This window comes from Anolis sagrei, chromosome 3, assembly GCF_037176765.1.
Source record: "Anolis sagrei isolate rAnoSag1 chromosome 3, rAnoSag1.mat, whole genome shotgun sequence".
Lineage (NCBI taxonomy): Eukaryota > Metazoa > Chordata > Lepidosauria > Squamata > Dactyloidae > Anolis > Anolis sagrei.
The window spans coordinates 76,489,850-76,514,966 of NC_090023.1; the positions used below are offsets into that span (position 1 = coordinate 76,489,850).

The following is a 25,117-nucleotide window of genomic DNA, read 5'->3' on the forward strand; positions in this document are numbered from 1 at the left end:
AAAATCCCCGTGCCCATAACACAACCCACAAGGTACAAACATATCTACTCAAAATGAAAAACAACACAGCAACACACTCACAAAACGGCAAAAGAACAAAACTCAAAAAAACCCCAACGAAACTTAACCAAAATTCCCATGCCCATAACACAACCCACAAGGTACAAACATATCTACTCAAAATGAAAAACAACACAACAACACACTCACAAAACAGCAAAACAACTGAGCATGCGCATTGGCGCCCAGCTGCAAGTTCCCTGGCGCGCGCACACGGCCTTCCGGCCAACGTTCCCTCTGCGGAAACCATGCCCACTCCAAGCCCCGCCGCGCCGCTTCCCGCACACACACACCCCCTGCCGCACACACACACGCAACCCCACTCCCCCCGCCGCTGCACACACACACGCAACCCCACGCTCCATCACTCCCCCCGCTGCTGCACACACACACGCAACCCCACGCTCCATCACTCCCCTGCCCCAATCTTACCTCCTTTTACTTCACGCCACCTCCAAACCCCACCCCGCCCCTTCCCGCCCTGTCAAAATCTAGGAAAGATAGGAAGGAAGGAAAGAAGGAAGAAAGAGAAAGGGAGGTAAAGAAAAAGGGGGAAGGAAGGAAAGTTAGAGGAAGAAGAAAAGGAAAGAAAAGGAAAGATGGAAGGAAAGAAAAGAGAGACAGCAGAAGAGAAAGAAAAAGGGGGAAGGAAGGAAAGAGATAGAGAAAGAAGAGAAGGAAAAATGGGAAGGAAGGAAGGAAGGAAGGAGGGAGGGAGGGAGGGAGGGAGGGAGGGAAAGAAGGAGAGAAAGAGGGAAGATTGGCCACAGCAACACGTGGCGGGTAAAGGTTGTTATTTCTATTATTATTATTATGCTATTGTTCCTATGAGACCCTTTTAGGGGGAATGGGAGAGGTGTCAGGTCCCGGAGGCAATGCATTGCATTATTGTTATTGTTATGATGGTGGTGAAATAAAAGGAAATAAAAAGTGAAAGAAGGAAGCAAACAGGGAGGGAAGAAAGGCAAAGGAAGAAAGAGGGAGGGAATGAAGGAAAGAGAGAAGGATGAAACCAAGTAGTGAAAGAAGGAAAGAAAGAAAGAGGTAGAGAAGGAAGAAAGGAGAGAAAGGGGGAGGAAAGGGGGGAAGGAATAGGTAGGGACCTCTCTTTCATAATAGTCCAGATATCTACCTCAACTTTGATAAGTTTTACTATAGGCCACAGCAACGCGTGGCAGGGCACAGCTAGTTGGTTTATAATTTTGTAATGGCTTAGTAGCAATCTTCAGATTATTTACTCAAGTGGACTCAAGTAAGTGTGGCTACTCTAGAGAAAATTGGTTGCAGATGACTGCTTAACTAGAATGTACAGTATTTGGATTATAAGGACAAAATTACAAATGTCCTCAACATTTTGTGAGAATGAATTAATGACTTCAGAGATTTAACCTTGGCTCAAAGTAAAACAGAGGGGTATGAATGCCAATACAGTATTTTTATTAGAACCACTCAGATGTCACATACAGCCAAAAAGCAGTTTTCCAGGCATTCCAGAAATGTTCACCAGGTGGGAAGTTACAGTACGTGGAATGTGGGACGAGACAGAAAAGTCCAAAAATCCAGCCATCTTTAAGCTCAAAGATGGAACTACCCATGTCAACCTCTGAAAAAGAAAAGACTAGCAGATCACTTGGTGATCTGCCCATATAAATGTGATGACTTGGAGCAGAAGAAATATGGCAATCCCCATATCAGCAAAAGAAGAAATTTCAGTAGTGCACTTTTAAAAAAAATGTCGTAATATGAGCATTATTGACTAGAGATAAAGTCCTCAATGTAGTGCTGCCTCTTAAGCAGTGAAATCCTACTCTAGTTGATCCTTCTCAAAGGGGCCATGTTTTAAAAAATCAGACTAAGTAACACCTTTCTAAGAAATGCTATAATGTGATGTGCACAACAAAGCATCTGTTTATATTATTTTAAACTTTCTTTTCAATCAATGCCATGTGGTGTAATAGCTTGAACGTTGGACTAGGACTCTTGGATACAATATTGTGACTCCCTACTAGGTGACCTTGGGAAAGTCACACCCAAAAAAAGCAAAGGCAAACATCCCCAGCTCCCGCCCAAAAAACCTTTGATAATCCCACCATAATGAACAGTTGACTTTGATAATAATAGAATACCCCATATCACAATGAAGCCAATGACAATAATATACAAATAAATAAAATAAACCAGTTAGGCAAAGCAAGATTATCCTCTGAAATTTGTTGATTCTGAAACATATTTTTGGAATTTCTGTGGTTAGCAAGTGTTAAACAAGGACTAGCAAAAGCTGTAAAAGGGAGGACTTTATAATAAATATGAATGACATTGAAATTTGATCTACAGAAACATCTTTGGCGAGTATGCACAATTGTGCCAGATAACCACCCATATGTTTTAGCTAAATTAAGGAAAAAATCCAGATTAACACACAAAAAAATATTATGTTTTAACAAGCAGGAAATGAGTTTTCACCTTGAGTTCACTAAGTCAGGAATTATTTGAAGGCACACCATAACAAAGTTTGTTCCTTCTAATAATAGACCAAATTACTACCTATTTTAATCCAGTCTGGAATCTATTGATTTAATGTTTCTAAAAATGAAAGACACACTCTTGGATTAAATTTCTTGTTGTGATGTTTTGCAGCTTTCCAAGACTGGTAAGTTCAGGGCTGCATTTGCTATAATTATATAAAATAAACACTTTGCCTCCTGTGATAGTAACAGTGATGCCTGGAAGTGATCTGGGCATGTCAACTTGTTTCTCTTACAATTGGCCGTCATCTAGACTGCAGTCTTGTCTTGTGTACTGTTACCAAAAGTCTATGCCAGATAGAACTGGATGGCTGGCCAATTGTAGGATTGTGCAACATACCCATAGAAAACAATGGAATTTATGAGTTAAGAGCCAAATGAGAATCCTGGTGCTTCAGTGCAATTTACGAAGACTAAGGTCAGTGCACAATTTCAGATAGAATAGCATTGATAATGAATCTGATCACATGTTATGGCTGGAAGTTGGTTTTTATCATATATGTGTTTTGAGTATATTTTAACTTTTGCATTTTATGTTTTATTGTTGATATTGTGTGTTTTATATGCTGTAAACCACTTTGGGTCCAGCCACGGAAAAAGGCAGGGTAGAAATATCTTAAATCAGTAAATAGATAGATAAAGTTGTTGGAATTTACTTGACAACAGTGGTTCTTATACTTATTCAAACTCCATTGCATTCAACTCCAAGGGAACATCTACAGTGAAGAATTAATGCAGTTTAGCACCATTTGAACTGCCATGGGTCAATGCTATTGAAATCTGGGCATTGTACTTTGGAGAGGCACCAGCACACTTTGGCAGAGAAAGTTGAAGACCTTGTGAAACTACAGCACCCATGATTCCATAGCATTGAGCCATGGCAATTCAAGTGGTGTGTAATCACATAAATTCTCTAGTTTAGATACACCTCAAGTTATATACCGGCTGGCAATATAAGAGGTCTGCTGAAAGCACTTTCGGGGTTGAGTGAGAGGGCGTGTGTGTTGCAATCACCTTTCTTGTGGTTGTGTACCTTCATTTCCTCCTTCTGGCAGCCCTAAAGCAAACCTAAAGCAAGATTTCCCCACCCCCACCAGATTTCATAGAATCATAGAATCACAGATTTGGAAGAGACCTTGTGGGCCATCCAGTCCCTGCCAAGGAGCAGGAAAATTGCATTCAAAGCACTCCTGACAGATGGTCATCCAGCCTTTGTTTAAAACCCCACAAAGAAGGAGCCTCCAATGAACCTTTGTTCAGAAGGGGGTTTGCCCTTGTCTTATTCTGAGGCTGAGAGAGTGTGATTTGCCCAATGCCTTCCCAGCACCATTAACATTGAGGCATGTGTTCTGAGCTGGAGACTGGCTGCCCAAATGGTGTATCAACACCAGGCATGGGCAAACTTCGGCTCTACGGGTGTTTTGGACTTCTACAGCTGTGAGGAATTGTGTAGATTTTAAACTGTAGAACAGTGGTTCCCAACCTTGTTTTGACCAGGGACACTTGATCAGGGACCACGCTCCAATTTTAGTACCAAAAGGGTTTTGTTGTTGTTCATTCATTCAGTCGTTTCCGACTCTTCGTGACCTCATGGACCAGCCCATGCCAGAGCTCTCCGTTGGCCGTCATCATCCCCAGCTCCCTCAAGATCAATCCAGTCACTTCAAGGATGCCATCCATCCATCTTGCCCTTGGTTGGCCCCTCTTCCTTTTTCCTTCAATTTTCCCCAGCATATTTGTCTTCTCTAAGCTTTGCTTTCTTCTCATGGTATGGCCAAAGGACTTCATCTTGGCCTCTACTATTCTTCACCTCCAATGAGCAGTCGGACTTTATTTCCAAAAGGGTTATGAATCAGTTTTTGGTCAACTTTAGATTCAGTTTGTGGTGCTGATTCAGAAAATTGCATTGGCTATACCACATCAGCTCTAGTTTCCGATACAGAATATATGCCATGGTCAGCGACAGGGGAGGAGTGGCAGGTGGCATGAAAGGAGCAGAAATAAAATAAAATAAATAAAGAGGAAGGAGGCTCTCACAGACCAGATTTTCATCCTTGCAGCCCACTGGTAGTCTGCAGCCTACAAGTTAAGAACCACTGCTGTAGAATGAATACAGTTCGGCCTCACTTAACTGGCTCAAGGCTATAATGCAGGCATGGGCAAACTTGGGGCCCTCAAAGTGCTTAAGGGGCTGAGGGGGGGGGGGGAGGATTGGAGCCTGAGGCTGTTAGGAATGGTGGGAGTTGAAGTCCAAAACACCTGGAGGGGCCAAGTTTGCCCATGCTTGCTATAATGGAATCCTGGGACCTGTAGTTTGGTGAGGTAGTTTAGCAGACTATTATCACTCCCATGACCCCCTAGCATTGAGCCCTGGCATTTAAAGTGGAGCCAAACTGCATTCATTCTTCAGTGTAGATCAGGTATAGGCAAACTTGGACCAATTCTTTGTTGCAGGCAGATAGTATTTGTGGCACAAGTTCCATTGGATCATCTGAGCAATGGTGTTGTGCCTCTGCTTGTAGTCTGTCTGCACAATCTTCTTGCAGCAGCTGAGGATGTGATCTATTGTTTCATCTGCTTCTTGCAGAGTCTACATTTGGGATCTGTCCTCGACTTTTGAATTCTGGCTTTGATGGCATTGGTCCTAATGGCTTATTCTTGGGCTGCCAAAATCAGGCCCTCTGTCTCCTTTTTCAGAGTTCCATTTGTGAGCCACAGTCATGTTTTTTCTTTGTCAATTTGGCTCTCAATTTTTTCCAGGAACTGTCCATGGAGAGCCCGCTTTCGCCAGTTTTATTATTATTATTATTATTATTATTATTATTATTCAGTTCTTGTGGGTTTTTTCGGGCTATATGGCCATGTTCTAGAGGCATTTCTCCTGACGTTTCGCCTGCATCTATGGCAGGCTTCCTCAGAGGTCTGCTGGAGCTGGGAAAAAAGGGGTTTATATATCTGTGGACTGACCAGGGTGAGAAGCTTTTATTTTTCTGTTTTCATTCTCCAGCACAGGCTCCTATGTTGATCCTGGTGCTCATGTCGTCTTCTTGTAACATCTCATGAAGGAGACTCCAGATGTTTCCTCCCAGGCTGAAGCACTGTCTCAGCTTCAGCCTGGGAGGAAACATCTGGAGTCTCCTTCATGAGATGTTACAAGAAGACGACATGAGCACCAGGATCAACATAGGAGCCTGTGCTGGAGAATGAAAACAGAAAAATAAAATCAGCTTCTCACCCTGGTCAGTCCACAGATATATAAACCCCCTTTTTCCCAGCTCCAGCAGACCTCTGAGGAAGCCTGCCATAGATGCAGGCGAAAACGTCAGGAGAAATGCCTCTAGAACATGGCCATATAGCCCGAAAAAACCCACAAGAACTGAGTGATTTCGGCCATGAAAGCCTTCGACAATACATTATTATTATTATTATTATTATTATTATTATTAATTCTCTCTTCACTCTGGCCCAGAGCAGCAGTTGGTGCTGGGGGAAGGGCTCCCACTGATGACACAGACAGGAGACAATATGGAACTGGATGGACTGGATGGCCCTCCAGGTCTCTTCCAACTCTGTGATTCTAAGTTTGCCCATGCTTGCTATAATGGAATCCTGGGATTTGTAGTTTGGGGAGGCAGTTACACTCTAGCAGAGAAAGCTAAAGACCTTGCCAAGTTCCCAGGATCCCATAGCCTTGAGCCGAGAGGTCAATCTGCATCCATCCTATCCTCCTCCAGCTCACCCGCTCCTGGCCCGCGTGCGGCGGTGTTTACGTCTGGCGCGCGAAGGGCTTTGAGGGCGAGAGAGCCGCCAAAAGAGGCAGGCAGGCAGGCGACGGGTTTGCGGCTCTGCCCCCTCCCCCCCCCCGCCCCCTCTGTGTGTGTCTGAGGCGAGCTCGGGCTTCTCTTGCCGGATTTGCCCTTGAGGGAAAGAAGGAGAAGAAAGTGTGCGCTTGTATGTATCTGTATGTGCGTGTGGGTGTGTGTACAACCCATCTCTCCGCAATGCCTCGCGCAGAGTGAGTGAGTGAGCGCGCGCGCGGGCGGGAGGGAGGCAGGCAAGGGCTGCTCCGCGTGCGGCGCGTGTGCATTTCTGCTGCTGCCGGCTTCTGTTCTGGGCGAGGGCTGTGTGGGTGGGTGAAGAGTGGGTGGGTGGCTACGGAGGGGGAGGAGGGACAAGCAGCCGAGGGGAGAGAGCGCGGAAGCTGGGTGGGCGGCTGGCTGGCTGGCGGGCGGGCGGAGGGAAAGAGGGAAAGGAAGGGGCGGAGGAGGGGGCGCAGACAGGTGGGCTGGCCCGGGCCTCGTTCGGAGAAAGCCAAAGGAAAGGAAGAGGGGGGGGGGGGTGGAGAGGCGAGAGAGGAGCAGCCTGTCAGGTGACTGGCTGTGTGTGGGGACCGGGGGCGAGTATTTGTGTCTCCTCAGTCAGGTTCCGCGAGGCGAGGGAGACTCACTCGGGCATGTGATAAAAAGGAAGAAGAGAAGGGAGGCAGGAAGGAAGGAAGGAAGGAAGGAAGGGCACCCGGAGAGGCAGGACTTTGTGTGTGAAGCCAGAGGAGAGGGGAAGCGTGGCGGATTGTGGAAGGACCCCTTTCCCTCCCTTCCCTCCCTGCCTCCCTCCCTCCTTTGGAATCCCAAGCGGCAAAGGAGCGGCACCAGCCGCAGTGCGAGGCTCTTTGGAGGGGAGGCGAGGGAAGCAAAGAAGGAAGGAAGGAAGGAAGCCCACCGAGCTGCAAAGAGGAGCCGCCGCCGCCGCCGCCGTTTCATCCTGCGGCACCGACACATACACACACACAGACTGAGGAAGCAGCGGCGGCGGCGGGAGGGCGCGGAGGAGCCCATGTGCGCAGGTGGGCAACACCCGTTTTCACCGCATTGTCAGCCCCTGGCGGTTGCGGGGGGGGGGGGGGGGTGGGCAGTGTGGGGGAGGGGAGGAGGAGGGGGGGCAAAGCCCAGCCAGGTCCCGGCACCCGCGACTGGGGAGGGTTTGTGCCTCGGATCCCACGAGGCATCTTTCTAACTTGGGTGGAAGCGGAGCGCGGCCAGAGTGAGTGAGAGAGTGAGAGAGTGAGTGACTCAGGGGGACACTTCCTTCCCTCCCCCCCCCCCCCCCCGAGTTCGCTTTATGTCTCCAAAATGCGTCCCTGATCTATTCTTCTCTGTGTGGTTCCCATTCTCTGTTTTTGTTTGAACCGTCCCTTTCCTGGCTGTGGGGAAGTAGCGCGAGGAAGAGCCCCAGAGAGAGCGGCATGCCTGCACACCTTGGCAAGTGAGTTGGCACATCGCAGGCAGGGAGGCTTTGCCATGTGCAAAAGGCAGCGTTTCCTGAAGAGGCATTTAAAGGAAGGAGGAAAACAGAGCAGTAGCAAAATAGTGTTTTCTGAGGAATTTCAAGAAAGGAGAAGACCAGAACACACACTCTCTCTCTGTGCAGCAGGCGAGATACCATGCAGTGCTGGAGTTGGTTTGAGTGTGTGTGTGTATGTGTCAGGAGCGACTTGAGAAACTGCAAGTCGCGTCTGGTGTGAGAGAATTGGCCGTGTGCAAGGACGTTGCCCGGGGACGCCCGGATGATTTGATATTTTGCCATCCTTTTGGAAAGCTTCTCTTATGTCCCCGCATGGGGAGCTGGAGCTGATAGAGGTAGCTCATCCAGCTGTCCTCGGACTCGAACTGCTGACCTATCAGTCAGCAATCCTGCCGACACAAGGGTTTAACCCATTGCACCACGGGGAGGGGGGGGGGTGTTAAATAGCCACTCTCTTGTTGAGACTGAAAGTCCAAATAGTATCTATTCTATGCCTTGTGTGTTTGTGTGTGTGTGTGTGTGGGGGGGGGGGGGGTTGTGTCAGAAGCAATTTGAGAAACTGTAAGTTGCTTCTGGTGTGAGATAACTGGCTGTCTGCAAGGACATTGCCCAGGGGATGCCTAGATGTTGTACCATCCTGTGGGAGGCTTCTCTCATGTCCCCGCATGAGAACCTGTTTAGCGCTAGCCAAAGCCTCCCTGCCCAATGAGTGCCGACTCCTTTGCCAAAGTGTGCAGGCATGCTGCTTTGATGCTCTTCCTCCTGCCATAGCATCACAGCAGAGAAAATGTGATTGAAGAAAGAAGAGGGAAACTAATGGGACCCCCCCCCCCCAATTCATCACACACACAAGATATATATAACATTTAAACTTTGACTGAATCTGAATCTAGGGAGTGGCCCTGGAGATCCCGCTGTCAGCCCCAGGTTCTGCTAACCTAGCAGTTCGAAAACATGCAAATGTGAATAGATCAATAGGTACCACTCTGGCGGAAAGGTAATGGCACTCCATGCAGTTATGCCGGCCACATGACCTTGGAGGTATCTACGGACAACACCATTTCTTCAGCTTAGAAATGGAGATGAGCACCCACCCCCAGAGTCAGACACAACTGGACTTAATGTCAGGGGCAAACCTTTACCTGAATCTCAACAAGAGAGTAGCGATTGAACACCCCGCTATATCACTTCATGGCATTTCACACAAACTAGTCCTTCTAGTGTGCTGACCCCTGCAATTTCCCCAAATGCGGGAAACTTGACTACATAATGTGTGGTAAAATCCGCACTCAGGAAAGATTTTTTTGCTAGTGCTTTGGTCTCCTTTTCCCTTGAAATACCTATTCAAGAAACAGTGTTCATTGCACATGGCAAAATCTCCCAGTCCACTCCCCAGATTTGAACCCCTAACCTTTTGGTCAGCAGCTCTGTTGACACAAGGATTTAAACCCATTGCACCACTGCAATGTGTTTGATGATTAGGGGGTCCACATTGGTTTCCCTCTCTGTTTTTCTTTCATCTTTTCTTGCTGTGGGGCAACTCGCTTGCACATTTGGTGAGTGAGTGAGTTATTACTTAGTGGACAAGGTGATTTTGCCATGAGCAAGACACAATGTTTCTTGAATAGAAATTTCAAGGGAGAAGGAGACCATAGCACTAGCAAAACACAGTCTTTCTTGAGTGGGGATTTTAAGGCAGAAGGAGTTTAAAGCACTAGTGTGTGTGAAATGCTACAAAGTGATATAGTTGGGTGTTCTTTCGCTACTCTCTTGTTGAGATTCCGGCAAAATTCAAATGTTATATCTTGTGTGTTGTGTGTGATGAATTGGGGAGGGTCTCCATTAGTTTCCCTCTTTTTTCTTCAGTCTTATTTTCTCTGCTGTGGGGATATAGTAGGAGGGAGAGCATCAAAGCAGCATGCCTGTACACCTTGGTAAAGGAGTTGGCACTCATTGGGCAGGGAGGCTTTGCCATGCGCTAAACACAACATTTCTTGAGTGGGATTTCAAGATTGCTACTGCGTGGTGTGTGGGATGCTATTAAGCACTGTAGTTGGCTCTCTTGTTGAGATTCAGGTAAAGTCATTATTTCAAAGTTAAGTCTTAGTACAACAGTTGTGATGGCAAGAGTATGAAAGTGCAAGGATGGGGATACTTGTCTCTCACGATCTCGTTAATGACATATGGGAGTAAATACAATTATCTTGACAAGGGAAAATAACTGTTGAGGATGGTTTGTTGGTTGAAATTAGCAGATTCATTGGTTGCATAAAACACAGGTTGTAGAGAAAATAAATAATTACTGGGAAATTGTCATTATAGTACAGGCATGGGCACATTTCGGCCCTCCAGGTGTTTTAGACTTCAACTCCAACAATTCCTAACAACCTACTGGATGTCAGGAATTGTGGGAGTTGAAGTCCTAAACACCTGGAGGGCTGAAGTGTGCGCATGCCTGCTATAACCACTTCTTACAGTTTATAACACTTGCCTTGCAAATTGGAGTATACATTCATCTAAGTTTAATGCTTTAGTAATGTCCTTAATATAACTTAGAAGAAAATGATCAAACTTGTATTCACGTTGTTCTCAAAATCACTGCAGTCCTACAATTAATGCTAAGTGAGAAAGCAGTTTTGTCTGGTATAGTACATCTGTTAAAATACAATGGAGAAAACTTCTGTGACATGAAAGTGATATTCTTCAATTACAATTCTGCATTTGCCACATTGGATTGATGGTTTATACTTCTAGGTAGACATGATTAGGATTGTCCTCTAAACTCATTTTGTTGTAACCAACTTCATCTTTAAAGATTTTCTTCCATTAAGATAATCTTTATAGAATAACTGTGCCCTTTAAAATTGCTGCTTAAAGTGGAATTGCTGTAACTAATGGTAGCCTAATTAGGAATGTTTCCATGTGGTTTATTTATGTTGTGATACTGACCACGGGGGAGGCTGAACAGTAAGGTATTTCCAGTGAAAAGGAATAAATGACCAGGCAGCAAGTGGTCTTACTTTAATTTTTAACCTTCAATAATCTGGTGAGATAAAATAAATACTTTAAAGCTGCACTGCTAATCCCCCAGAAAACTCTGGACTCAATGAGACCAGTTTTTAATAGGTGTGAATAGGAGGATTGTGCCATCGAAGAAACCGTAGTCTCTCTGTGCCTTTATTACTGCTAGGAAAGCTTTAGTCTTGTTAGTACAGTCTAGGATAAGAGTTTGGATATGACAGTTGGCTTCTAGGAGATTTAACAGATGTCTAATTTCTCTTGTTTGACTATAGATGGCAGTATGGAAACCAAATACATACACTGGCAGAAGTTATTTTTGCTCTGTATGAGAAAATGAAGAGAGTGCACATGACTAGGCTTGGGAACTTGAGAAACCACAGGTATGTAAATTGATTAATCTCACTGCCTATAGTATTCCCAGTATTTACTGTATTCTGACAGTTGGCTATTTCTGAACAGAATTTAACTTAAAATATCAAATATATCTCAACATCTTTCAAAAACCAAATGGTACAGAAAAAAAATGTATGTTAGCAGTAGTTGAAAAAGATCTCAAGAGGAGCAGAGTGCTTGGGGAGATATCTTGAAAGCCATACTCCAAAGCTTTTCCAGTGTTTTTTTCAGCAAGATTAAAGATTGCCTGCCTCAACTACAGATTACTAACACAACTATGTATATTCCAGTTCTGTGAGAAATGTACATCTTGGACATGTAAGCTAATTAAAAGTGGCAGTTTCCTTTTCAAGTGATATAACATCAAGTGTATTTATATCCAGAGTGTCTATCCCAGGTGTGAGCAAACTTTGGCCCTCAAGGTGTTTTGGACTTCAACTCCCACAATTCCTAACAGCCTCAGGCCCTTTCTTTAAAAGAAAAGGGCCTGAGGCTGTTAGGAATTGTGGGAGTCAAAGTCCAAAACATCTGGAGGGCTGAAGCTTAAGCGACAACAAAAGGGCCTGAGGCTGTTAGGGATTGTTGGAGTTGAAGTCCAAAACACCTGGAGGGCTGAAGCCTAAGCAGCTGAGGGGGAAAAGGAAAGGGCCTGAAGCTGTTAGGAATTATGGGAGTTGAAGTCCAAAATACCTGGAGGGCTGAAGTTTGCCCATGCCTGGTCTATTCTTTTCAGAAATGAGTTATACTAAAATCAATGGGAATATGCAACTCCCGTTGGATAAATACAGAGTAATTTTCCCCTCTGCAAGTTTGTGGAAAATAAGGGGAAAGTTTTAGCAAGGATGGAAGATGCTTTTTACTAGAGGTCCATAATATTCTTCCCAGGAGTAGGCGCACCTTTCATCATCCGATGAGAGACAAATGTGGCCCTTGCCATGCTTAAACCCTCATATTTCATCAGCAATTTGCTGTTTGCAGAGGAAGATAAAGGATTTTCCCTGACCTCATACTGGGGTTTAGAAATGTGGGGTGGGGGCAGGGAGCAAGTTTGGCTGTTTCCTGGATATGTTTGAAACCTAGCATGGCATTGGGAGCAAACTCTTCTAGGTTGCAGGCAGAATGAGTATCCTGACACTCTGGCATTTTCACTGGGGGGTTGTAGGCATTTGAAAAGCAATACGCCTTCTCGCTGCATTTGAACGCTTCCAAAGCTCAGTGTGACGTAAGGGATGAGACTCACCCCTCCCTTGACCCAGGAGAATGTTGGTGGTGCCCATAGTTTTTGGCTGTCTGACAAGGCTAACAAAATCTGCAAGCTGTTGGACATTGCCTTCAAATTACTATACCAGTAGAGAAGCTGTTCTGTCGTAGCTCACATTTCGTCCTCCAGTCTCTGCTAATGATAAACAGAATTCCATGTTGTAAGAAATGTTGTGCCGACATTACTAATACCTTTTGCAATGTGAAATTACTGATTATTATTTATAAAGATGAGACAATTTAAAATACAAATTATTAAAATGAATCCTTTTTAATATGGGAACATTTTGCATTGTAGAAGGGTAAAAGAAATAGTTGGAAAATTAGATTAATTAGCAAAGCAGTCTTATTGGCTAATACAGTATTAATTAAATTAAGAAAATAGCGTCATTTGTAAGATATTTCAGTTTATTAACCATTCTGTTTCCAAAAATGAGAACTTTGAATTCTAGTTCCGTATGAATATTTTATATCATACTAGTATCTGAAGTTTTGTTCAATTCTATTCATTTATCACATGTCAAAATGATTTTCAACTGTTTTTATCTTTGGAGAGAGAAATAAAATAAGAATATAAATCTTTACTTCATGTTCTTGAACTATCTAAAGGTAATGACAAAGAAGAACACTTGGGCTTCAACCTTAAACATCTTGAGGGTACTGAAATCAGTGAAATTTACTTCCGACTTAAATGTATACAGGATTTAGATGTTTGGAATGGCACAACTGACATATAAAGGGAAAGAGAAGTTGCCTACTTTACAACATAGTAATTTAAAGATGTATTGTATTTATTGTATTACTGGTAGGTGCACATCAGATGAAAGTGTAAATGCATAGCCATACATGTCGAAGCATAGTAACATGTCCTCCTATTACAGTAAGCAGTCATAAAATATTAACAATAATGTCTAATGTAAGAGAAGCAATAGGCAGAGTGCTCAACTGAGGGTTCTTATTACAGAGACTTCACTGTGCTACAAGTACCATTACTGTACATTATGATGAATTGCCATTAATAATTGAAATAAACTGTCATCACATTCAGAGTGCTTGATCTCTGTCTTTTTGGTGTGTTCACATAGTAATTGGGAGGGGAAAAATCTACCATTCAGCAGGATTTCCCAGCTCTACATGTAAGTGGTAATAGTATATTACCTGAGTGTCAAATTGGAGTATTTCAGGATTGATAATCTTGCAAAAAGTTTCCTTCGTGGAACTGTTTCTGCCACATCCCAACTCTTGACCTGTTTGGCTTCTCACTTACTACAGTGCGGCCATCTCAGCAGCTTGCATTCTTGCTGCTTAAATACTATACAACATGGATCCTTACATTCTTTTTTATGTGAGTCAAACCATACAGATAATGATCAAACAGTGGATTCCAGCCAAAAGGCAGATGCTGATGGTTTTTCTTCCAGACACACTTAAGGATGGAGAGCCTGTGAATACAGTTAGCATCCTGAAACACTTACCTGCATTGGAAGAATCAAGACGACTCTTTCAACTTCATCTGGCCTCCTGATGAAAATTATAACTGATTGACTGAACATGTTACCAGGCTTATTCAGTTGGCTTTGTAAGGTATAAGACAGTGGGGGGGAAAGAAGATCACATTCCAGATGGATAGATTCAATCAAGGAGGGCACAGATCTGAATCGTCAAGACCTGAACAAGGCTGTTGAGGCCAGCAGGACTTGGGTGTCTCTCATAAGTCAAAGTTGATTCGGTGGCAGTTAAAAAGAAACACACCAATGTATGCTTACAAGACATGCACATCCATGAGAATCGGATTACCATTCAGAACATAATTGCGCTTTGCTAATTTGTTGTAAGGGTTGCAATTTGTTGTGTAACAAAACTGTTGAAAGTTCAGTTGCTCAGCAGAACTGTCAGTATTATATTTTATCTTCCATTAGTGGCATGTGGGGTATCCACACTACACTTTTACTCTATTTTGATAACACTTTAATTCAGAGCTCCTCTAGCTTTTTAAGCAGAGGGCCGGTACACAGTCCCTGACTGTTGGGGGACTGGATTATAGTTTTTTAAAAAACCCACAGAATCATAGAGTTGGACGAGACCTCGTGGGCCATCCAGTCGAACCCCCTGCCAAGAAGCAGAAAACTTCTTAACTGTGAGAGTTGTTCAGCAGTGGAACTCTCTGCCCCAGAGTGTGGTGGAAGCTTCTTCTTGGAGGCTTTTAAACAGAGCCTGGATGACCATATGTCAGGGATACTTTGAATGCAATGTCTTCCTCATGTTCAGGCGGAATCTCCTTTCCTATAGTTTGAAGCCATTGTTCCGCGTCCTAGTTTCCAGGGCAGCAGAAAACAAGCCTGCTCCCTCCTCCCTATGACTTCTCCTCACATATTCATGCATGGCCATCATGTCTCCGCTCAGCCTTCTCTTCTGAAGGCTAAACATGCCAAGCTTATTAAGCTGCTCCTCATAGGGCTTATTCCCTTGATCATTTTAGTCACCTACATTCCAGCTTGTCAACATCTCCTTTCAATTGCATAGCCCAGAATTGGACACTGTATTCCAGGTGTGGTCTGACCAAGGCAGAATAGAGAGGTAGCACGAGTCCCTGGATCTAGACACTAGACTCCTATTTATGCAGGCCAAAATCCCATGAACGAATTCCACTGCACACATCTTATTTGTAGTGTAAAACAAATAAAAGAACAATAAAATATTTAAAATGAACAATTTTTATCAACATAATTTCGTGTTGGGAGTGACTTGAGAAACTGCGAGTCACTTCTGGTGTGAGAGAATTGGCCGCCTGCAAGGATGTTGCCCAGGGGATGCCTAGATGTTTTGATGTTTTACCATCCTTGTGGGAGGCTTCTCTAATGTCCCCACATGGGGAGCTGGAGCTGACAGAGGGAGCTCATTCGTGCTCTCCCCGGATTCGAATCTCTGAACTGTCGGTCTTCAGTCTTGCCGGCAAAAGGATTTAACCTGTTGCATCACCAGAGGCTACTTGCTTTTGGCTGATGAGATAATCAAGTTAATTTGTAAAATGTTATTGTGTGTCTTCAAGTCATTTCAGACTTTGAGCGATCCTAAGTCTAAAGTTTAGAACAGCTGGCAGGTAAATGACCCTCAAGAGTTGCATCTGGCCTGTAGGCCTTAGTTTGAGGGACCCTGATTTAACTGTTTTTAATAATACTGATACTACTACTACTAATATAGTGCAATTTCTGTATATGGTGTTTTACAAGTAAAAGAACAACTAAACAGTTCCCTGCCCTCAGGCATACATTTTAATTAAGGCATGGCATAAAAGGAAAAGGGGATGGCAGGGTGGGAAGGCGTTAAGTCCTGTAGATATTGCCTTGTTTCCTCCCGCTGAGGCCAGGGCATTTGGGATGGATCTTCATCTGCTTCTGTGTCTAGGCGTGATGGAGCTGTGCTTGCCTCTCATCTCCCTCTAAGGCCAAGTACCATTCTATTGGAGTTCTGAGATTTATAGTTTGGTTGGTGAAGTAATTAGAGTTTCTAATGCTGTAGTTCAGGCTGATTAATGTTCTCTAGGAGGTAATTCTAAATACGCAAAAATCCTGGTACTCTGTGGGATGCAGCCAAGGGAGTTAAAGTGGAATCAAACTGTCATAACTATGCAGATTGAATACACCCGGGTTGTTTTTAGCAGTTTTGACCAGTTTGTCAGTTTCATTTAGTGCTGCATTTAGCAGGTCTGCAAAGATTATATGATCTCATTTGTTTTTGCACCAAATTAAAGAGGCTGATGCTTTCCTGTAGAGTTCTAAATGGCTTGATACCCAACCATCCAAAAGAACACTCCTCCCATATCAACCTCTCATCAGCATAACTACATATTTTCTTGATTGTCACCCCAACTTTGGAATCCTGGTCCTAAGGAGGTTTTCCTGGCAGCAGAATTAATCATCAAGAGGAATGAAGTAATTGTCCTAGCATTTCAATTTATTGCATTACTTATGTAGTTTTATGTTTCTCTGTTTTTATGATGATGGTGGTTAATTGCTTTGTAGTTGAGGCACTATAGTAAGTTTGTGTTCCTATATTTCTATTGGTGTTGTGTGCCTTCAGGTCATTTCTGACTCATGGTGAACTTATCATTGGGTTTTCATGTCCAATGGACTTTCATGTCCAAGGAGGGATTTTAATTCTGTCTTCTAGCATCCTGTTCTAAAACGCAGCACTGAAACCACTATACCACACTGGCTATGTTTGTGTACTATCCTAGAATCCTGTTTAAATGAGTAAAATAATACAATCAGAGGACATTGGAAAAATCCTTATGAGGCATATGCCAATTCCTCTTGTTAGCCTTCATCATATGGTACTTTAGGAAATAGGAGGTGAATGGGCCAAGATAGTGATCAGGCACTATGCAACACTGTGTTGCTTGTGAATTGTAAACCCAAACTCTTCACAAGTTTAATAATTGTAAGTTATTAATTAGAAGCAAGGGCATTCTCTTCAATCAAAACATTGGCTCTCAAGAAAATCAAACATGGAGCGATAGTTTAATGACTTGGATCTTTGTAATGTTTTCTGCTTTTGGTTCATTTCAGTTTGTTAATTTAATTAGCATCTTGATGGATCGTGAAAAAAAAGTGCCAATCAGACTTGTAAAAGGTAAAGACATGGAAAGGGTGTTAAATGCGATGGAAGCTAGACAGTACCATATGATTATAATGCTTTGAAAAAATTCCCTGAAGTCAACTGTTAAAAATTCAATAAACAGAAACATAAGGTAGTTCACGGTGGGAACAATCAAGTACACAAATGTTTGATAATTGACAAAGCAGTCGTCTTGCAGATGTGAAAATACAGGCTAAACTGTATGTAGCAAATCAACAGCACATACATATTGAGCTGTAATTTACTGTGCTGCATGTTCATTTCTGTGAAATAATATCTGCAATACAAGATGCAAAATCCAAAATATTCTTTTTTATCCATGTTACAAAGAAGACATCAAGATACACTGGCCAACAGGGGAGTTAAAAAGAATGACCACACCAAATTTACTTGTAAAGTCAATGTAGTGAAATCTGAGGAGTCCCCAGTGCTGCAATGGGTTAAACCCTTGTGCCAGCAGGACTGAAGACCAACAGGTTGAAGGTTCGAATCCGGGGAAAGTGCAGATGAGCTCCCTCTGTCAGCTCCAGCTCCCCATTCAGGGACATGAGAGAAACCACCCACAAGGATGGTAAAACATCAAAACATCTGGGTGTCCCCTGGCTAACGTCCTTGCAGACAGCTGATTCTCTCACACCAGAAGCGACTTGCAGTTTCTCAAGTTGCTCCTGGCACGAAAAAATGTGAAAACTGAAAATATTTTACAGGGAATCTTTGATTCAAGAAAACTATAGTTTGGCAGATTGTGTAAAAAAAGATATTAAAACAATATATTTCCATAGACCACAAGTGACACATTTTGGAGTTGCACATTATGGAGAAGTGCAGCAAAATAAATATCAGGTAAAAATCTGGACTTATATTCCTCTTGTTTATTCATTCAGTCGCTTCCAACTCTTCGTGACCTCATGGACTAGCCCACGCCAGAGCTCCCTGTCAGCTGTCACCACCCTAGAATCCAAAATTTCTTGATTGATGGTCCCTGACTGGCTTTAGTGGTTGAAATGGGCATGTGTATAAGCAGATATTCATAAACAGATGATGTTATAACCAAGACTGTTTAGGCATACAACATGCAAAGATAGAAAAGTTAACAGATGAGGACTGATGAGGCTGGGGAAAATGGAAAGAAAAGGAAGTGGGGCTAACCAATGGCAAAATGGATGGATGTTATCCTTGAAGTGACTGGCTTGACCTTGAAGGAGTTGGGGGTGGCGATGGCTGATGCAGAGCCCTGTCGTGGGCTGGTCCATGAGGTCACAAAGTCGGAAATGACTGAATGAATAAACAAAATGTCTATCTAATTGTTTTTAAAATCATCTGCATTTACTATAGAAGGGAAATAAATTTTATTTGCAGATGTTAAATTGACATTGGAGTCAAGACGCCTGCATTAGACATCTTAGAAGAATAAACTTGTTAATTATTATCCATGATTTTTATCCGTCTACTCTTTATTGAGTTTGGAAGAGAAACTTTCCCTTTCTTTGATTTTCAATATCTTATCTGCCTTGTAATTCTTTCTCTACCTCTCTTAACTTACTGGATTTCCATATGGATCCCAACCAAAAGCCCCTTCCCCCACCTCTAAGAGCATCAAAATCCGGTTAACTGGGATGAATATGGTCCTATTAGACAACTATTTCCTATAGCATTTTTCTATACAGGTGCCAGTCATCTAAAGAGGGAGAAAAAGGAATAGTGGTGGATATTCCTTAACATCTCCCATTAGATTTGCCTCCCCCAACTTGGTACTTTCCAGATGCCCTTTTATGACCAGTGGTAGATCATGAATTGAAAGTATTATGGGACTTGTATTCCTGCACATCTGGCAAGAAAAGGCAGGAAAAAATCCAACACAGATTTTGTGGGGTGAATTGAATGGCTGAACGAGTAATTAGAGCTTTTAAAAAACTTCCAGTTCTGTGGATTCTGATATTTTCCTGACAGAAGAGAAAGAAAAAAACCCCACTTTGTTTGTGCAGGCAATTAGAGTGTTGGGTTGGAGCTAAGTAAATGATTATTGATCAAAATGACTAGCTGAGTTTAGGACTGTAATACAGAGGAGGAGGAACCAGCTCAATCAAAAAAATGCAATGATGACAGAGATTTTACTCTGAAGTTGATCTGTAGCATCATTCTAGAGACACCCAGCCTGTGAGTCTATGCCTCCTCGTCTGGGATCTCCAAAGATGGAAGACTGGTTCACTGACAACCTTTCTTCCCTTTACATCAGTGGTCTCATATTTTCCAGGGACAGATGGGCTACACTCAAAGCAGGAGGTGATTTAAGTTGCAGTGTAATACTAGACATTTTAGGGGAAATAGTGTTGTTAAGGATCTTCCCTCCTGAAGAAAACTTAGGAAAGGTAGCCTGGTCCAACTGGCCTCAGCTGTGTTCCAAAATCACCTTCATAAGCTCTTTCCTGATTTAACTAAACAGGCTGGAGCTACACTGCCATATAATTTAGCATCTGATCAAAGATTATCTGCTTTGAACTGGATTACATGAGTACACTGCCAAATAATTCAGTTCAAAGCAGATAATCTGCAATCAGAAACTGGATTATATGGCAGTGTAGAAGGGGTTTTGGGCATTGATTGTATCCTGCTACTTGTGGTCAAGATAAGCCATGAAAAGTGCTTGACATTGTCAATTTTTGCAGGGTAATTCCATACAGTATATATAGAACTTGCTATACATTTGGAGTATAAAGGTAAAAGTTTTCCCGTGACATTAAGTCCAGTCTTGTCCAACTCTGGGGGTTGGTGCTCATCTCCATTTCTAAGCCGAAGAGCCGGCGTTGTCCGTAGACACCTCCAAGGTCATGTGGCTGGCATGACTGCAAGGAGTGTTTTTACCTGCCCACTGGAGCAGTACCTATTGATCTACTCACATTTGCATGTTTTCAAACTGCTAGGTTGGCAGAAGCTGGGGCTGACAGCAGAAGCTCACGCCACTCCCTGGATTCAAACCTGCAACCTTTCAGTCAACAAGTTTAGCAGCTCAGTGGTTTAACCCACTGTGCCACTGGGAGTAGTAGTGGTGTAATGGTCCCTAATGAACATTTTGCACAATCCTGTGCTTGTGATCAAGGCTGAATGGACAAATGCCATTCGTGTCATAGGAAAAAGAAAGCTATAACTAACTGTTGGCTGCGTTGGAGAGATGTGGTTTAAAGAAATGAATTCATACAGCCAGATAAAACATTGGATCCAGTTTATACAATCGAATAAATTTGATTTAAACAGACCAAACATTGGTTTGATTGACCTGAAAATCAGTCCTGCTTTACGATGATGAGATTGTGATACTTAATCATTTAGTCCACAAGCTGAATGCAAACTATGTGCAGGAGGGGTCAAGAGTTCCTTAAATTGTTCAATGTAGGTCAGCTCAAGCTGGTGCAAGTCAGCCAAAATCAATGGGACTTGCATTCCATTAATAAGCAGATTTTCTTGAAAGGCAAACCGATTCACCAAAACGTTGCTCTTTCTACCCTTCCCAGCATCTTCCGCTTCTCACTCTGAAATGTCCTACTTTAAACCTCTGTACTTTACTGTCCCAAATACCAGTCCCATGGCTTTTGAAAAGCTTCTTGTTTCATTTCCACAGTAAGACATCCATACATTTAAAAGGTAGTAAAACTTCCAGAGCCGACTGTAAATGCTTTATTTTACCCATGACAATATGTTCATTTGCCTTAGAGCTCTATTTCACCTAATGTATCATTTGAGGGGACTCGGTTTGCTTCAGCTTTGCTCTTTAGATTATGTGTCGCAGATCCTAGGGACATTTTGCACACATTTCACTTAAAACTGATTTTACTTTAGTAAAAATGTGTCACGCAAAGTAAAAAATGTTTGTTCATTCACACACACTACAGATGCTTCCCCTCACTTCTCTATCTGTACAAGTCTTATTCAGAAATTTTTGTAAATAACACATGGAAATTAAGGAATAATTTAAGTCTCATGGTTGTAAAAGACCAAAATCCAAAAATATTTCTTTTGCCTTTAAATTGCTCTGTCCACTACTACTGTCATTGGGCATATTCCAGGCATTAGAAATCTGGAGATTGTGTTTAACTTATACAAAATTAAATTATTTTACCTGGATATATTTGCTGATTTTTAATTCCAATTTCTAGAATAATTTAATTTTTTCTATAAAATGATTGAAAACCATTTAGGAAAGGCTTCTTCTTCTGCAGCTATTATTATTAGAATCAAAGAGTTGGATGAGTCCTTGTGGGCCATCCAGTCCATCCTCTTCTCAAGAAGCAGGAAAATGACATTCAAAGCACCCCTGACAGATGGCCATCCAGCCTCTGCTGGAAGGAGCCTCCATTGTTATCATCTCATATTATCAAGTGGAGGTCTGAATAGTGCAAGTATTCTTCTGACATAATGTGTGGGCAAAATCTTCTGTTGCATTTGAGGGGATTTCTGCGTCATCTTGAAATGACTTTGTTGCTTGAAGGGAGAAAAATAAGCTACATATTTTTACTTGAAGTAGTTTCCTAACCAAACATGGAGCACTGGTAATTTTTGAAATCATTTACAGTACTTTGTGACATGAGAACTTACTTTCTTGATGGGAATGTGAAGGGAATTTCTATCTTTTGTTATTTATATGTGATCATATTAAGATGTCACATGAATTTCTCCAAATATAGAAGTAATGCAAATGATTTCATGGTATATGGAGGAGGGGGGAATATGTTTGGCTTTCTGAATGAGTCTCTAAGTTTCCATTGCATAATTGTATCTAAAGCCACATTTTATTTTACTTTCCCTGTTCGTTAAAAGTGAATGATAAAACTTGTCTGACACCACAAGCATTAGATACTTGATGAATCAAAGGTATTTTGCTGATAGAGGTTCAATAAGCATTTATGTAAAATTCATTTTAACAATTCTGTACAATTCATTTTAATGTCTGATTTGCTAATTATAACATTTCCAGCCCTGGCCTTCCACCCAATTTTACACACGATTTGGAATTGAGGTTTTCTGTGTCTTCAAAGTAAAATCTGAAGAAGAATCTAGGAACCTAAGGTTTGGCTAATCTGGCTTTGATTTTGAAGAAATTGTTAGAACTACAATTTATAAGAATTTTGGTTACCAGAAATAAGAATGAATGTATCAGGAACAACCTTTGTCAGCCCTAGCTTATTTATTTATTTATTTATTGTGTAACCGATTTCGTGAATGATGGGCACTCTCGACAATTACAGTTTAATCATTGTCTAAGTTGTGGGATATTTTTTGACTTCAGTGAACATTTCACTGTATATAAACTTACAGTACAGTTGCCAGTTGGGTTCAAGTGATTTTCACATATACAGTATTTCTTGTATTTCCTAACCCAGTGAGAATTTCAGCCTACACTGAAATAGGGCCAACCCACTGACAACTTGAAATATGTAACTTTTACACGTCTGGATCTTAAGTCATTGGAAAAAAGTACCCAGTGACAAAAAAGAATAAATCTGTTAGAATGTATTTTTGGTAGTAGCTTTTTTATTTAAGAGAGAAATCACTTGGAATGTAGGAATGGCTGAAATTCTGGGGCATTGTTTACAGCTATTCAAAATGACACTTTGCTCTTTTAGAGATAGTGCTTGTGAAATGAATCTTAGGGTTCATCTACACTAGTGTTTTTCAAACTGTGCTCCTCCAGGTATTTTGGACTTCAGCTTTCAGAAATTCCAGCCAGCTTACCAGCTATTAGGAATTGTGGGGGCTGAAGTCCAAAGGAGCACAGTTTCTGGAGGAGCACAGTTTGAGAAACTCTGATCCACACTATAGAATTAATGCAGATTGACACCACTTTAATTGCTATGGCTCAATATTATGGAATCATGAGAGTTGTAAGTTTATAAGGTACTTAAGCCTTCCTTGCTAAACCATACTGGTGCCTCACCAAACCACATATCCCAAGATTGCATAGGCAGGGCAATTGAAGTGGTGTCAAACTACATTAATTATGAAGTGTAGATGTACTCTTAGATTGTAGATGTTTACAGGCTGAGTTAGTATAATGCACCTGTAGAAAAGGCTAATATGATTTTAAGCTGCCATAAGAGAACACTAATTTCCCAGCCATTAGAAGTATTCATTCAATGTTATCATACATCAGAGAAGTATAATATTGAGTGAATATAGTTCATCATAAGAAAAACAAACCATATCAGGAAAATTTGAAGGAAGTGCCCATGTTTATTTTGAGATGGGCATTGCAACCACTCTTATAATACTTTAAGACTGTCACACAAAAGAGGGTAAAAGCTGGTAAGCCCAGGCAGAATTAACAGGCATATGGTACAAGAAGGTGAATGCTGGTTGAACATCGGAAGAAACATCTGGATGGTAAGAAGCCAATTATGTAAAGCGGGGAGCAGGCTTTCCATTTCTTGAAGACTTCAGCATTGTTCTCTGCATTCTTCACTTCTCAATTTACTTCAGCAAGGGGCTGAGGCTGAATTACACAGAACCTCCAACAATTCGCTTTATCAGTTGATTTACATAATGTTAACTTTGCTTCCTGTCTTCTCCCACTGGTTGAGGAAACCATCTTATATTGTCAACCTGCACTTTTCATTTAGTGTTTTCTTAAACCTGCAGGATACATAATATAGAAAGTATTATGAAAAGGAAACCCCTGGATAATATATTTGTAGGGCAGAATAAAAAAAAAGAGACATTTCCTCCTTTCATTCCTGTTTTAAAAGAAATAAGAGGAGGATACAACTAAGCACACAAACAGCAACCTTATGGTGTTGTTTTTGTGTTTAGTTGTATTTTGTGGAAGAGTGTCTCTCCTACCACCAGAAAAGTCTGCCTTTGACAGCAGCCTTCCACTTCAGCAGTAAAGTCATGTGCTGTACTATCATTACACAAAAGCCAATCATGGCCGCTGCAGAGGAAACTGCTGCTGCGGTGACTACAAAGAACTTTCCAGGAACCCGACTGCTGTTTTGCAGAAATCTGTTCTGGATATCTACAGGTCAGACGTAAATTCCTGCAGCCTATTAAAAGCTAGAATAATAAAGACTGCCTGAGTTCCATCAGTGGAGGAGAGGGGATTTCACTGTAGAGGCGGCACTGGCCTTTTCGGTAAAGAATAAGTAAACTATAAACAATTTTGAACCATATTACAGAGTGGTAAAACAAAGTGATGGGAGCATATGTTACCCTTGCAGCTTAGAGAAGGGATGGAAAATCCTATTAATTATGCTCATGACCAGGACAAAATGCACAGAAATGAGGTTCTGAAGTGGCAGCTCCAAATCATCCCCTACAAGCCTGGGACTGCTTTATATATACAAGGAGAATGCTGTGAAGGGCTTTGCATTCTGAAAAAATTAACAAATAGTTTATATCACCATCTTTATGAACATATATGTAAGGTTAAACTGTTCTGTTTAAAAGAATTATAAATTTAAGCACTGGGAATTTGGAACTTATACTTCAGAGACATAATCAATTAATGAAAATGTATGGTAGAAACAGTGAAATTAATACTGAGTGGGGATTTAAAGTTGCATAGGAGTCATGGGGTGTTGAATGAAAATAAGCAAAAATAGCAATTATGACAAAATGCAATGTATTAAAAATAATATATTAACGAAAGAAACTTCAATCTATTAAATCAGTTCTTTTGTCCAGTGTTTCTCAAACTCTGCTCCTCCAGATGGTTTGCACTTTTGCTACCACAATTCCTAACAGCTCGTAAACTGACTGAGATTTCTGGTAGTTGAAGTCCAAAACACATTGAGGAGCAGATTTTTAGAAATACTGATTTAGTCAGCACCATTCTGGTTAGTGGTCAGAGTTAAACTGGTGCACAAGGGTCTAGAATGGCTCATGTGCAAAATTATTTGGTGGGAAAACATTGTGTACTTAACATATAA

The 25,117-nt window shown here is 41.9% G+C and overlaps 1 long non-coding RNA gene across 1 annotated transcript in view; it reads left to right on the forward strand.

Annotated features, from left to right (window-relative positions):
• The first annotated feature begins 6,842 nt into the window (after nt 1-6,842).
• Nucleotides 6,843-25,117, forward strand: part of LOC132771799 (uncharacterized) — an 85,081-nt gene continuing 66,806 nt past the window's right edge. Inside the window, exons 1-2 of the long non-coding RNA XR_009631121.2 lie at nt 6,843-7,428; nt 11,180-11,287. This is a non-coding gene — a long non-coding RNA (uncharacterized lncRNA). The remainder of the gene's footprint in view (nt 7,429-11,179; nt 11,288-25,117) is intronic.